The sequence below is a fragment of the Erinaceus europaeus genome, chromosome 3 (genome assembly GCF_950295315.1).
Source record: "Erinaceus europaeus chromosome 3, mEriEur2.1, whole genome shotgun sequence".
Classification (NCBI taxonomy): domain Eukaryota; kingdom Metazoa; phylum Chordata; class Mammalia; order Eulipotyphla; family Erinaceidae; genus Erinaceus; species Erinaceus europaeus.
Window position 1 is genome coordinate 185,106,938 of NC_080164.1, and position 13,456 is coordinate 185,120,393.

Sequence of the window (13,456 nt, forward strand, 5' to 3'; positions counted from 1 at the left end):
ATCCCAGTCCCTGTCCCAGTCCCCATCCCAGTCCCTGTCCCAGTCCCCATCCCAGTCCCTGTCCCCATCCCAGTCCCTGTCCCCATCCCAGTCCCTGTCCCAGTCCCCATCCCAGTCCCTGTCCCAACCCAGTCCCAGTCCCTGTCCCAGTCCCCATCCCAGTCCCTGTCCCCATCCCAGTCCCTGTCCCAGTCCCCATCCCAGTCCCTGTGTCCATCCCAGTCCCTGACCCAGTCCCAGTCCCCATCCCAGTCCCAGTCCCTGTCCCAGTCCCAGTCCCCATCCCAGTCCCAGTCCCTGTCCCCATCCCAGTCCCTGTCCCAGTCCACATCACAGTCCCAGTCCCTGTCCCCATCCCAGTCCCGGTCCCAGTCCACATCACAGTCCCAGTCCCTGTCCCCATCCCAGTCCCTGTCCCAGTCCACATCACAGTCCCAGTCCCTGTCCCAGTCCACATCACAGTCCCAGTCCCAGTCCCTATCCCAGTCCCCATCCCAGTCCCTGTGTCCATCCCAGTCCCTGACCCAGTCCCAGTCCCCATCCCAGTCCCAGTCCCAGTCCCTGTCCCAGTCCCCATCCCAGTCCCAGTCCCTGTCCCAGTCCCCATCCCAGTCCCAGTCCCTGTCCCCATCCCAGTCCCTGTCCCAGTCCCCATCCCAGTCCCAGTCCCTGTCCCCATCCCAGTCCCTGTCCCAGTCCCCATCCCAGTCCCAGTCCCTGTCCCCATCCCAGTCCCTGTCCCAGTCCCCATCACAGTCCCAGTCCCTGTCCCCATCCCAGTCCCTGTGTCCATCCCAGTCCCTGACCCAGTCCCAGTCCCCATCCCAGTCCCAGTCCCTGTCCCTGTCCCAGTCCCCATCCCAGTCCCAGTCCCTGTCCCAGTCCCCATCCCAGTCCCAGTCCCTGTCCCCATCCCAGTCCCTGTCCCAGTCCCCATCCCAGTCCCAGTCCCTGTCCCCATCCCAGTCCCTGTCCCAGTCCCCATCCCAGTCCCAGTCCCTGTCCCCATCCCAGTCCCTGTCCCAGTCCACATCACAGTCCCAGTCCCTGTCCCCATCCCAGTCCCTGTGTCCATCCCAGTCCCTGACTCAGTCCCAGTCCCCATCCCAGTCCCAGTCCCAGTCCCTGTCCCAGTCCCCATCCCAGTCCCAGTCCCTGTCCCAGTCCCCATCCCAGTCCCAGTCCCTGTCGCCATCCCACTCCCTGTCCCAGTCCCCATCCCAGTCCCAGTCCCTGTCCCCATCCCAGTCCCTGTCCCAGTCCCCATCCCAGTCCCAGTCCCTGTCCCCATCCCAGTCCCTGTCCCAGTCCACATCACAGTCCCAGTCCCTGTCCCAGTCCACATCACAGTCCCAGTCCCAGTCCACATCCCAGTCCATGTCCCAGTCCCCATCCCAGTCCCTGTCCCAGTCCCTTCCCCTTACTCATCCCCATCCCCATCCCCCACCCACACCCCAGGCCCAGTCCCCATTCCTGTCCTGTTTCCCCTCCCCCTCCCCTCCCCTCCCCTCCCCATCCCTGGCCATTTCCCCTTCCCGTGTCCCTCCCTCCCCTCCCCTCCCCTCCTCTCCCCCTCCCCATCCCTGGCCATTTCCCCTTCCCTTTCCCCTCCCCTCCTCCCCTCCCCAGCCCGTTTCCCCTTCCTGTCCCCTTCTCTGTCCCATCCTACCCCCATCGCCCACTGCGCAGCCAGAGCAGGAAGAAAGATAAGTGATAGACAGTGTTTTAGGGCATATTAACCCAATTACAAGTATATTTTTACAATCGCAGCTCCGACATCCATCACAAGCGTTTATTGGCCCGGCGTCAGGGAGGCTGCAGCCAGCCTGCTCTTACCGCGCACGATTTTATCAAAATCTCTGGGAATTGAAGCAATCACTAAAAGGTGTCGGGGAATTAAAATGCCCTGTCTCCAGGAGGAGATACCCTTCTTGTAACATCTATCAGGGCGCCTTTTCCTTAAAGACACATTACTATGCAGAGAACAGGCGCCGTAGGCCCCACAGGGCTGAGCTCCTCTGGCCCAGCTGGTCTGGGGGTCTGGGGCCGAGCAGGTGGATGGGGCAGGGGTGCCCCACGGGCTGATGACCTGGGGGGCATCCTGGGTCCCTCAGGAGCTGGGGAGCTGCTGCCTGTCCTGCCCGCCCCCGGCTGGGCTCCTGGGGACACAGGCCCAGCCAGGATACCCGCCCCAGACCCCCAGGCTCTGTGCGGCTGGTTGGTGGGGTGGGCAGGGGGTTCAGAGGGGACCCGGGCAGCAGCCTAGCTGCTGGGGGCAGACGAGGTGGGGTGCTGCCTCTCTGAGTGTGGGACCCCGCTTACCCCCCACGCCTCCCTGGGGCAGACGGGTGGGGTGCTGCCTCTCTGAGTGTGGGACCCCGCTTACCCCCCACGACTCCCTGGTCTGGGGGCTGCTTTGGTGCCCTTGGTCTGCCGTTCAAGGTCACAGCTGACACCCTGGGGGACGTGTGCTTGGGTGTTGCAGTGGCCTTGGGAGGGGTGGCTGGTGACTTTCCAGTGGGCAGCGGCCACAGAGGTCCCTGCCCCTCCCTCAGGCGACAGCACGGGCCCAGCCCCCAGTTCCCCAGGGCCTGAAGTGCTCTCAGTACCCCCAAGGGGCCCTGTGCCTTCCCCTCGACCTCTGCTGGAGCTTGGGGGCCAGGGCCCACCTCCTCTCACCAAGGGGACTGGAGAGGGCCACAGTGACGGAGGCTCCCAGGACATGGGGGGGTGCCTGGGCCTGTGTTGGTCCCACGCTCCAGGCTGGACACAGCCTCTTCCTCCAGGAAGGCTTCCATGCTGCTCACTGCAGGGTTCGCAGTATCTGCTCTCTCACCAGGGAGGCCCGGGAGCCATGAAGAGGGTCTTCTTTTCTCTCTCTCTCTCTCTCTCTCTCTCTGACAGGGGGGGGGGGGCTTGGCACCCTGCCTGGCCAGCCCTGCAGGGCGGATTCCTCGGCTCTCAGTTTAATTGTTGCCCTCCTGTTCTCCTTAGAAAGCTCGTGAGAACTGTTAATTTGATCAATACTTAATTTTTCCGAGGAGCCGCCTCTCTGCTGCCGGGTGATAAGCAGCAGCGGGGCAGCAGGACAAGTCAATTGTCAGCGGCCGCGGCCACTGGCCACTTAGAGCCGTGTAATTCATCGCGCCGGCTCCACAATTACCCCGTCTCCGCCTGACGCTATCGCCCCATCTCTTAAATAGATCCGAGGCCGCCCGCCCGGGACACACGCCACCATCGCTCACCCGGCCGATAAGGGCCTAAAGAGGAGCCCATTCATCAGCCGCATGCCCGACTTACAAGGTCTCTTTGTCTGGGCTCTTTGCACATTTCCCAAGCTATTGATCTGGGGGTGGGGGCACAGCCAGAGCCGGCACTGGCCCCCAGACGCTGGGGGTGGGTGGGTGGGTGGGCAGGTGGGTGGGGTGCTGTCCACCTCCCCTGAGCCTAGGGAATTTGGGGACTCCCTGTGTCTGCACAGACGCCAGGGCCAGGGGGCAGGAGGGCCAGGGCTTGGGCCAGAGGTGTCAGGGCACAGGGTCAGGGGGCCAGAGGGTCAGCGGGGCCAGGTCAAGGGGTCCAGGATCAGGGGTCAGGGTTAGGAGGGCCTGGGTTGTGGGGGTCAGGAAGGCCAGGGTCAGGGGGTCAGGGGCCAGGGCCAGCTATCAGTGGAGACCAGGGTCAGCAGGGGGGCAGGGCTAGCTGGGGTCAGAGTTAGCAGTGGATGGGGTCAAGGGGCCTGAGGTCAGGGAGCCAAAGACAAGAGACCAGGGCCAACAGTGTCAAGGTTGGGGGCTAGGGTTAGCAGTGTTTGGGGTCAGCAGTGCCAGGGTCAGTGGGGTCAGCAGGGTCAGCAGTGTTTGGGGTCAGCAGTGCCAGGGTCAGTGGGGTCAGCAGGGTCAGCAGTGTTTGGGGTCAGCAGTGCCAGGGTCAGTGGGGTCAGCAGGGTCAGCAGTGTCTGGGGTCAGCAGTACCAGGGTCAGTGGGGTCAGCAGGGTCAGCTGTGTCTGGGGTCAGCAGTGCCAGGGTCAGTGGGGTCAGCAGGGTCAGCAGTGTCTGGGGTCAGCAGTGCCAGGGTCAGTGGGGTCAGCAGGGTCAGCAGTGTTTGGGGTCAGCAGTGCCAGGGTCAGTGGGGTCAGCAGGGTCAGCAGTGTTTGGGGTCAGCAGTGCCAGGGTCAGTGGGGTCAGCAGGGTCAGCTATGTCTGGGGTCAGCAGTGCCAGGGTCAGTGGGGTCAGCAGGGTCAGCTATGTCTGGGGTCAGCAGTGTCAGGGTCAGTGCCATCAGCTGGGTCAGCAGTGTCTGGGGTCAGGTACCCAGCCAGCCTCTTCCTGGGTACCTGGCTGACTCAGTGTCCCCTCTTACGGTGCTCAGCCAACAAGCAGGAGGTGGCCACTGCACGTGTCCTGGACCCTGGTGCTTTGGGAGGGCTCCTGGGATACTTGGAGCGGGGCAGGCCCTGTTCTGCCCCTCGGGGCTCCTCTGGCTGGAGGCCCCATTGGGGGCCCCAACGCCTTTGACCCAGGGACACTGGCCGGGGGTGGCCGGGTGCTGGCCGACTGGACTCTTGTGCCCAAGGACCCCCCCAAGAGACGCTGGGGCAGGCCTGTCTGCTCACGTTGCCCCCAGCTCCTCCGTCCCACCTCACTGGGCGGCGCTCGCTCTGTGGCTCTGCGCCAGGCGTCCTGTCAGTCGGCGACCACGTCGTGGGGCTCCCCCACTCCACTCCTGGAAGCCTGGCACCCTGAGGTGAGTGGGGGGTGGCTGGGCAGGAAGCTACGGTGTGTCCAGAGGGACCTGCCCAGGGGCCATAGGGATGGTTCGTCAGGGAGGAGCCTGCCCTGCGTGAGAGTAGTGGGTTCTAGCCCTAGCAGCACATGGGGGGTGCCGTGTGACCTGAACAGCTGGTTCTGGGCCCGTGCCCCTCCTCCCATCAGCCTGGAGTGGGGAGACCACAGACACGAAAGGCTCTCGTTCTGAGAAGAGAAGAAGCTAGGAGGAGAGACACACGACAGAGAGATGAATAGGCAGGTAGATGGGTGACAGAGAGATGGGTGATAGATGGATAGAGAGGGAGGGAGGGGGGGGGGCCAAGGGGTGGTGCACCTGGTTGAGCGCTCACATCACAGAGTGCAAGGACCTGGGTTCAAGCCCCTGGTTCCCACCTGCAGGGGGAAAGCTTCACGAGTGGTGGAGCAGGGCTGCAGGTGTCTCTCTGTCTCTCTCCCTCTCTGTCTCCTTCCTTTCAATTTCTGGCTGACTCTATGCAGTGAATAAAATAAAGATAAAATACATATTTAAAATCTGCTAATGTGACTTCACGAATCAACTAAAGAGAAGGATCATGGAATCTGCCCAGAGACGGGGTGGGGGTGTCGGCCCCTCGGGCAGCAGGCTGTGCAACCCGCCTGCCCAGGTCCCAGGGTCAGAGCCCCGGAGCCCTGGCTGTGTCAGAGGCCGGCGTGGGAGGGGCGGCGGAGGCCAGGGGGCAGCAGGCTCCCCTCTGAGTGCGGATGGGCCGGGCCAGGTGGAAGGGCCTCGCTGCCTCCGATGGGCCCAGCTGGAATGTCAGTCTCTGCGTTTGCAGAGCCCAAGGCCTGGCACCACGTCCCTCGCTCCCACCACCAGCCTCATGCACACCACCGCCGCCTCCCAGCCCCACAGCTGCAGCTCCAGCCCTCTGCAGAGCTCAGGACTCACTCCTGCGCTGTGACAGCTGATCCCTGATGGACTCATTGTAATGTGCACACACACACACACACACACACACACACACACACATTCACACATTCACACACACACACACTCACACACACACACACACACACACAAACACACACTCACACATTCACACATTCACACACACACGCACTCACACACACACAGACATACACACACACACATACACACATTCACACATTCACACATTCACACATTCACACACTCACACACACACAGACATACTCACACACACACACACACACACACTCACTTATAAACACACTCACACTCACACTCACAGAAACTCACACATACACACACTCACATACATACATTCACACATACACACACTTACACTAACACACACTCATACACACTCACACACTTGCACTCACATACACACTAATACACAAACATACTAACACACACTCTCACACACACATTCTAACACACACTCTCACACATACACACACTCACACTCATACACACACTCACATACTCACACACACACACATTCACACAAACACAGACATACTCACACACACAGACATACTCACACATACACACACTCACACACTCACTTATAAACACACTCACACTCACACTCACAGAAACTCACACATACATACACTCACACACATACATTCACACATACACACACTCACTAACACACACTCATACACACTTACACACTTGCACTCACATACACACTAATACACAAACATACTAACACACACTCTCACACACACATTCTAACACACACTCTCACACATACACACACTCACACTCATACACACACTCACATACTCACACACACACACATTCACACACACACTCACACACACAGACATACTCACACATACACACACTCACACACTCACTTATAAACACACTCACACTCACACTCACAGAAACTCACACATACACACACTCACACACATACATTCACACATACACACACTCACTAACACACACTCATACACACTCACACACTTGCACTCACATACACACTAATACACAAACATACTAACACACACTCTCACACACACATTCTAACACACACACTCTCACACATACACACACTCACACTCATACACACACTCACATTCATACACACACTCACACACACTCACACACACACACTCACACACCCATGCTCACACACTCACACTCACAGGCATACATGCACATACACACTCACTCATACACACACTCATATAGACACACACACTCACACTTATTGCATGCAGGGTTGTGGTTACAACATGAGAAGCCCAGGGAGACCAGCGGAGAAGGTGTAAGGGACCAGGGAGCCACAGTGCGGAGGAGGCCTGGTCACGGTGCTGTCAGGGTGGGAGTCTGGGGACAGTAGTGCAGGTGTGTGTGGGAGGGCGTCACATGGCCCCATCTCTCCCTCAGCTGAGTGCACAGGGGCTGGGGAGGGAGACCCATTACTAGATGGTTCAGCTGGCATGCCTGGGGAGGCAGGTGTGTGTGGGCAGGTGTGTGTGTGGGCATGCTTGGGGGGGGCAGGTGTGTGTGGGCAGGTATATGGGGCAGGTGTGAGTGTGGGCAGGTGTGAGTGTGGGCAGGTGTGTGTGTGGGCAGGTGTGAGTGTGGGCTGGTGTGTGTGTGGGCAGGTGTGTGTGTGGGTAGGTGTGAGTGTGGGCTGGTGTGTGTGTGGGCAGGTGTGTGTGTGGGCAGGTGTGTGTGTGGGCAGGTGTGAGTGTGGGCTGGTGTGTGTGTGGGCAGGTGTGTGTGTGGGTAGGTGTGAGTGTGGGCTGGTGTGTGTGTGGGTAGGTGTGAGTGTGGGCAGGTGTGTGTGTGGGCAGGTGTGAGTGTGGGCAGGTGTGTGTGTGGGCAGGTGTGTGTGTGGGCAGGTGTGAGTGTGGGCAGGTGTGTGTGTGGGCAGGTGTGTGTGTGGGCAGGTGTGTGTGTGGGCAGGTGTGTGTGTGGGCAGGTGTGTGTGTGGGCTGGTGTGTGTGGGCAGGTGTGGGCAGGTGTGAGTGTGGGCAGGTATGAGTGTGGGCTGGTGTGTGTGTGGGCAGGTGTGTGTGTGGGCAGGTGTGTGTGTGGGCAGGTGTGTGTGTGGGCAGGTGTGAGTGTGGGCAGGTGTGTGTGTGGGCAGGTGTGTGTGTGGGCAGGTGTGAGTGTGGGCAGGTGTGTGTGTGGGCAGGTGTGTGTGTGGGCAGGTGTGTGTGTGGGCAGGTGTGTGTGTGGGCAGGTGTGTGTGTGGGCTGGTGTGTGTGGGCAGGTGTGGGCAGGTGTGAGTGTGGGCAGGTATGAGTGTGGGCTGGTGTGTGTGTGGGCAGGTGTGTGTGTGGGCAGGTGTGTGTGTGGGCAGGTGTGTGTGTGGGTAGGTGTGTGTGTGGGCAGGTGTGTGTGTGGGTAGGTGTGAGTGTGGGCATGTGTGTGTGTGGGTAGGTATGAGTGTGGGCAAGTGTGTGTGTGGGCAGGTGTGAGTGTGGGCAGGTGTGTGTGTGAGTAGGCGTGTGTGTTGGCAGGTGTGTGTGTGAGCAGGTGTGTGTGTGTGGGCAGGTGTGAGTGTGAGCATGTGTGTGTGTGGGTAGGTGTGAGTGTGGGCAGGTGTGTGTGTGGGCAGGTGTGAGTGTGGGCAGGTGTATGTGGGCAGGTGTGAGTGTGGGCAGGTGTGTCTGTGAGCAGGTGTGAGTGTGGGAAGGTGTGTGTGTGGGCAGGTGTGAGTGTGGGCAGGTGTGAGTGTGGGCAGGTGTGAGTGTGGGCAGGTGTGTCTGTGAGCAGGTGTGAGTGTGGGCAGGTGTGTCTGTGAGCAGGTGTGAGTGTGGGCAGGTGTGTGTGAGCAGGTGTGAGTGTGGGCAGGTGTGTCTGTGAGCAGGTGTGAGTGTGGGCAGGTGTGTGTGAGCAGGTGTGAGTGTGGGCAGGTGTGTCTGTGAGCAGGTGTGAGTGTGGGAAGGTGTGTGTGTGGGCAGGTGTGAGTATGGGTAGGTGTGAGTGTGGGCAGGTGTGAGTGTGGGCAGGTGTGTCTGTGAGCAGGTGTGAGTGTGGGCAGGTGTGTGTGAGCAGGTGTGAGTGTGGGCAGGTGAAGGTGGGCAGGTGTGTGTGTGGGCAGGTGTGTGTGTGGGCAGGTTGTGTGTGGGTAGGTGTGAGTGTGGGCAGGTGTGTGTGGGCAGGTGTGTGTGAGTGTTCAGACATTTTTCTTAAGGTTACTGGCAAGGCTTCACTGCCACCAGGTGATTTTCTCAGACAGAAAAACAGAGACAGAGAGAGGGATTGAGGGACAGATGCACACACCAAAGCTCTTCCGAGTGTGGGGACCGGACTCGAGCCTGGTTCCGTGCCTGGTATGCCATCCAGGCTGACATCCAGATGAGCTGACTTGCTGGGACTGTCCAGGGGAGCTGAAGGGAGGAGAGGAGGGAGGTGCACAGGTGTGAGTGCTGGGCTGTCTCTTCTTTGCATCTGCTTCTCTCTCTTCCTCTCTCCCCCTCACAAATAAATACAAATTCAGACAAACCTAGGCAGCGTCCCGCCCCCCAACACCTGCCCCCTGCCCCCCCCCCCACCAGCCTTAGGAAAAGTCCCCAGAACCTCGGGGGCTTGACGGCCTGCTGGCCCCCCAGCTCCCTGCCCCTGCCCTCCCATGCCCACCCTCCCCTCCTTGCCCACTCTGTGGGCCACAGGCCTGCTATTTGCATGACAATGCAGCCCAGCCCTTCTGGGGAGGGAGCCTGAGGAGCTGGCTGCCTGCCCAGGGGCAGATAAAGAGACCAAGCCCTGCAGGGCGGCCTCAGCAGGGTCAGAGGAGATGCCAGCAGGGGGAGATGTCTGTCCTTGGACAGGGCTTTGAGGCCTGGGAGACCTGCCAGGCTGGGGAGGGTCCAAATTTCCTGGCTCCCAGGGGTGGGGGGGGGGGCATCTGGGCTCAGGACTGAGGACCTGGGGTGGGGGCTGCTCAGGACTGAGGACCTGGGGTGGGGGCTGCTCAGGACCGTCTCTGTGGCCTTCTGGAGGATTTAAAATTTTCCTTTTAAAAAAATTTTTATTTGTTTGTTTGTTTGTTTGTTTTATTTACCAGAGCACTGCTGAGCTCTGGCTTAGGTGGTGCGGGGGATTGAACCTGGGACTTTGGTGCCTCATGCATGAGAATCTCTTTGCAGAACCATTTTTCTCTCTACCTCTGCCCTGTTTTTCCTTTTTAAAAAGGTGATTCATTCATGAGAAGGAGATGGAACCAGGCATATGGAACCTGGAGTTTGTGATGCTGGGGCTTGACCTCAACATTGGGCACTGGGCCTCGGGTCACAGGAAGTAATTTCTTTTTTGAAAAGTATTTTTATTTTATTTTAAATATATATTTTATTTATTTATTTAGGATAGAGACAGAAAGAGACTGAGCCAGAAGGAAGGAGCTAGAGAGGCAGGAAGAGAGACACCTGCAGCCCTGCTGCTACTCTGAAGCTTCCCCGCTGCTTGGGGGGTCCCGGGCTTGAACCTGGGTCCTTATGCATGATGTGTGCATGCAAACTGGAGGGACCACCCAACCCCCAAATATTATTAATTTATTTTTGCCTCCAGGGTCATTGCTGGGGCTCGGTTGCCAGCACTATGAATCCACTGCTCCCGGTGGCCATTTTTTCCCATTTTATTGGCTAGGACAGAAATTGAGAGAGGAGGGAGATAGAGAGGGAGAGAAGAAGAGACATCTGTAGCCCTGCTTCACTGCTTGTGAAGCTTCACCCCTGCAGGTGGGGAGCAGAGGCCCGAACCCTGACCCTTTGTGTGGGTCCCTGTTGCTCTACCACCCAGCCCATTTATTTATTTCTTTAGTAAATAGAGAGAAACTGAGAGGAGGTGGCGGGCTGGCTTCGCGGGCGGGAGACAGACGACCAGGGATTCATGGCTGAGCTGGGAAGCAGTTTCTCGCAGCACCATCTAAGCCGTCTCTAATCACAGTCCTGTCCTTATATAGACTCGCCAAGTAGGGTGGAGACAGGGTGTGATGTAGAGAGGGTGGAGTGGAAAGCCTGGTGGAAATCAGGGTGACTGGGAGAGGGGGCGGAGCAAAAAGGCATCATGAACCAGTGGGGATGACACCAGTGCCCTGCAGACAGGGCGGTGCTTAGTTACCAGCGGTTATGTCAATAGACTACAGGGTTAAGCAGGGGGGATTAAACTAGTGAAACAGAAGGGGGTTTAGAAGCAGAATTAGAAGCAGACCAACAAGGAAGGGGAAGGGAGAGATGGAGAGAGGCAGAGAGACACCTGCAGCCCACTTCACTGTTCATGAAGCCCCCCCTGTAGGTGGGAACCAGGGGCTTGAACCTGGGTCCTGGCACATGGTGTTGTGTGCACTCTGCTGGGTACCCCACTGTTCAGCCCTCGGAAATGATCAAAACATTTTATCAGTGACTTAATATTCATTTACAGAATTGTGAGCTAGCAGAGGTCCAGCTCCGCTCCCACCACCAGAGTCTGTGTCCCCATTCCCGCCACTGGAAACAGATACAGGCTGACTATGATTTCTTTTCTTTTCTTTTTTGATATTGTTGTTGATGTCGTTGTTGTTGGATAGACAGAGAGAAATGGAGAGAGGAGGGGAAGACAGAGAGGGGGAGAGAAAGTTAGATACCTGCAGACCTGCTTCACCGCCTGGGAAGCGACTCCCCTGCAGGTGGGGAGCCGGGGGCTTGAACCGGGATCCTGACGCCAGTCCTTGCGCTTTGCGCCGCCTGCGCTTAACCCACTGTGTTACTGCCCGACTCCCAGGAAATGATTTTTTTAAAGACTAAAAGACCATAAACCAAGTAAACCAACAAGCAACATCAGAGTCCTGAGTGTCACACTCTAGAATGACAGGGTGTCTCTCTCAGGAATGAATCTGCTCAGGCAGAACCCAGGCCCCCCGGCAGTGCTCTGGGCTCCCTCCCTCCCCCTGCCTCATGGCCTCTCTCTGCACACACATAAATGGTAACAAGATGTACAGTGACTTGGGAGAGCGTCTGGAGAAGGGGACCTTGGGATTGTAGCCCTGGTCTCTCTCATATCATTTATTTACTGGACAGAGAGAGAAATCAAGAGGCTAGAAAGAGGGGTCCCGGTGGGGTCCAGGCGGTGGCGCACCTGGTAAAGCGCACACATTACAGTGCACAGGGACTCAGGTTCAAGCCCCTGGTCCCCATGAGTGGTGAAGCAGGACTGCAGGTGTCTGTCTCTCTATCTCTTCCTCCCTCTCAATTTCTCTTTGTCCTATCCAATAGTAAGTCAATAAAAATATTTCTTAAAAAGGGAGAGACAGAGACACTTGCATCCCTGTTTCCCCAAGTGTGAAGCTTCCCTCCTGCAGGTGGGGAGGGGGCCTTAAATCTGGGCCCTGGAGCCCTGGAATGGTGCCTTATACCAGGTGTGTCTCTAAGGGGTGCCATGCCTGTTGGGACCCCATGGTGTTCAGAGGAGCTGGGGGCATCTCCCTCCCCCCAGCTGGGGGGCCTCTGGGGGTTCAGGCCACCTGCCTGGGGGACTGCGGGGGGGGGGGGGGACGCCCAGGGTGCTGCCAGCTGGGCCCGTGGGAGGGAGCCGCTGACACTCCATCATCGGTGGGTGACAGCGGGAACGTGGGAGTTCATTCCAGGGACCATGAATTGTTGGAGGTAATTTAGATTACAATTTAAAGTTTAATTTAAAAATCTATCAACAAATGTGAAAGTACTGGAGGACATTTTAAAATGCACTTTAATCTCGCCAGCGCAAATAGCTTTTCAGGCTGGAAACATCATCACCTGGAAAAACAGTAAAACTTTACTGCAGCTTTAATTAAATTACAAACACAAAGGATAATTAACTTTTTTATTTTGATTTTATTCGTGCCATTGTTTCTCCTGCAGCTAGTATCTGGGGGCTGCAGAAAGCAAGGTGTGGCAGGGATGGAAGAGGGACAGACAGGGACAGAGGGACAGATGGAGATAGGAGGGACGAACTTCCGGGGAAAGAGGAGGAACAAGGACAGAAGAGGGACGGGCTGCCGGGGCGGGTGAGGATAGGGACCCTGCTGGCCTGTCCCCAGCTGTCCCCAGGCCCCAGCTGACCCTGCTGTCACTAGCCAGCCTCACCACTATGAATGAACTCAGGAGACATGGCACAGGCGGGGGGGTGGGCATGGCCCATGGGGAGGGTGGGTACAGGTCCTGGTCTGGGTGTTCACGTCCCTTGGGGGGTGGGGGCTGTGCAGCCACTGGACTTGTCACCAGAAACCAGTGATCCTGGGGCCCTGGGCAGATGAGGTGGGGGAGGGGCAGCAACTGGAATGGGTGGGGGCAGAGTTGGTGTGGTCTCTGGGGGGTAGGGGGCACTCAGGGGGCCTTCCTGCAGTGGGGGCCAAGGGGGCTCAGCTGGTGATGGATGAGGTTGGAGGTTGGAGCGGAGGCTGGGGCAGGGTGGGGACACAGGGAGGGGCCTGGGACCAAGGAGGGGGGACAGGTTGTGGGGTGAGGGAGGGTGACCCCTTTCCCTTGGGGGGTGACCTGGGCCCCCTTCCATTTCTGTCCACCTTGCCGGGCCATCCTCAGGCAGGGGACAGGACACTGCGCTCCCCCCACCTGACCCCAAGGTGTGCTCAGGGCACCATCAGGGCACCACCCGGGACCACATACAAAGCACACACAGGGCACACACAGAGCACACACAGAGCACACACAGGGCACACACAGGACAGACACAGAGCACACACAGAGCACACACGGAGCACACACAGGGCAGACACA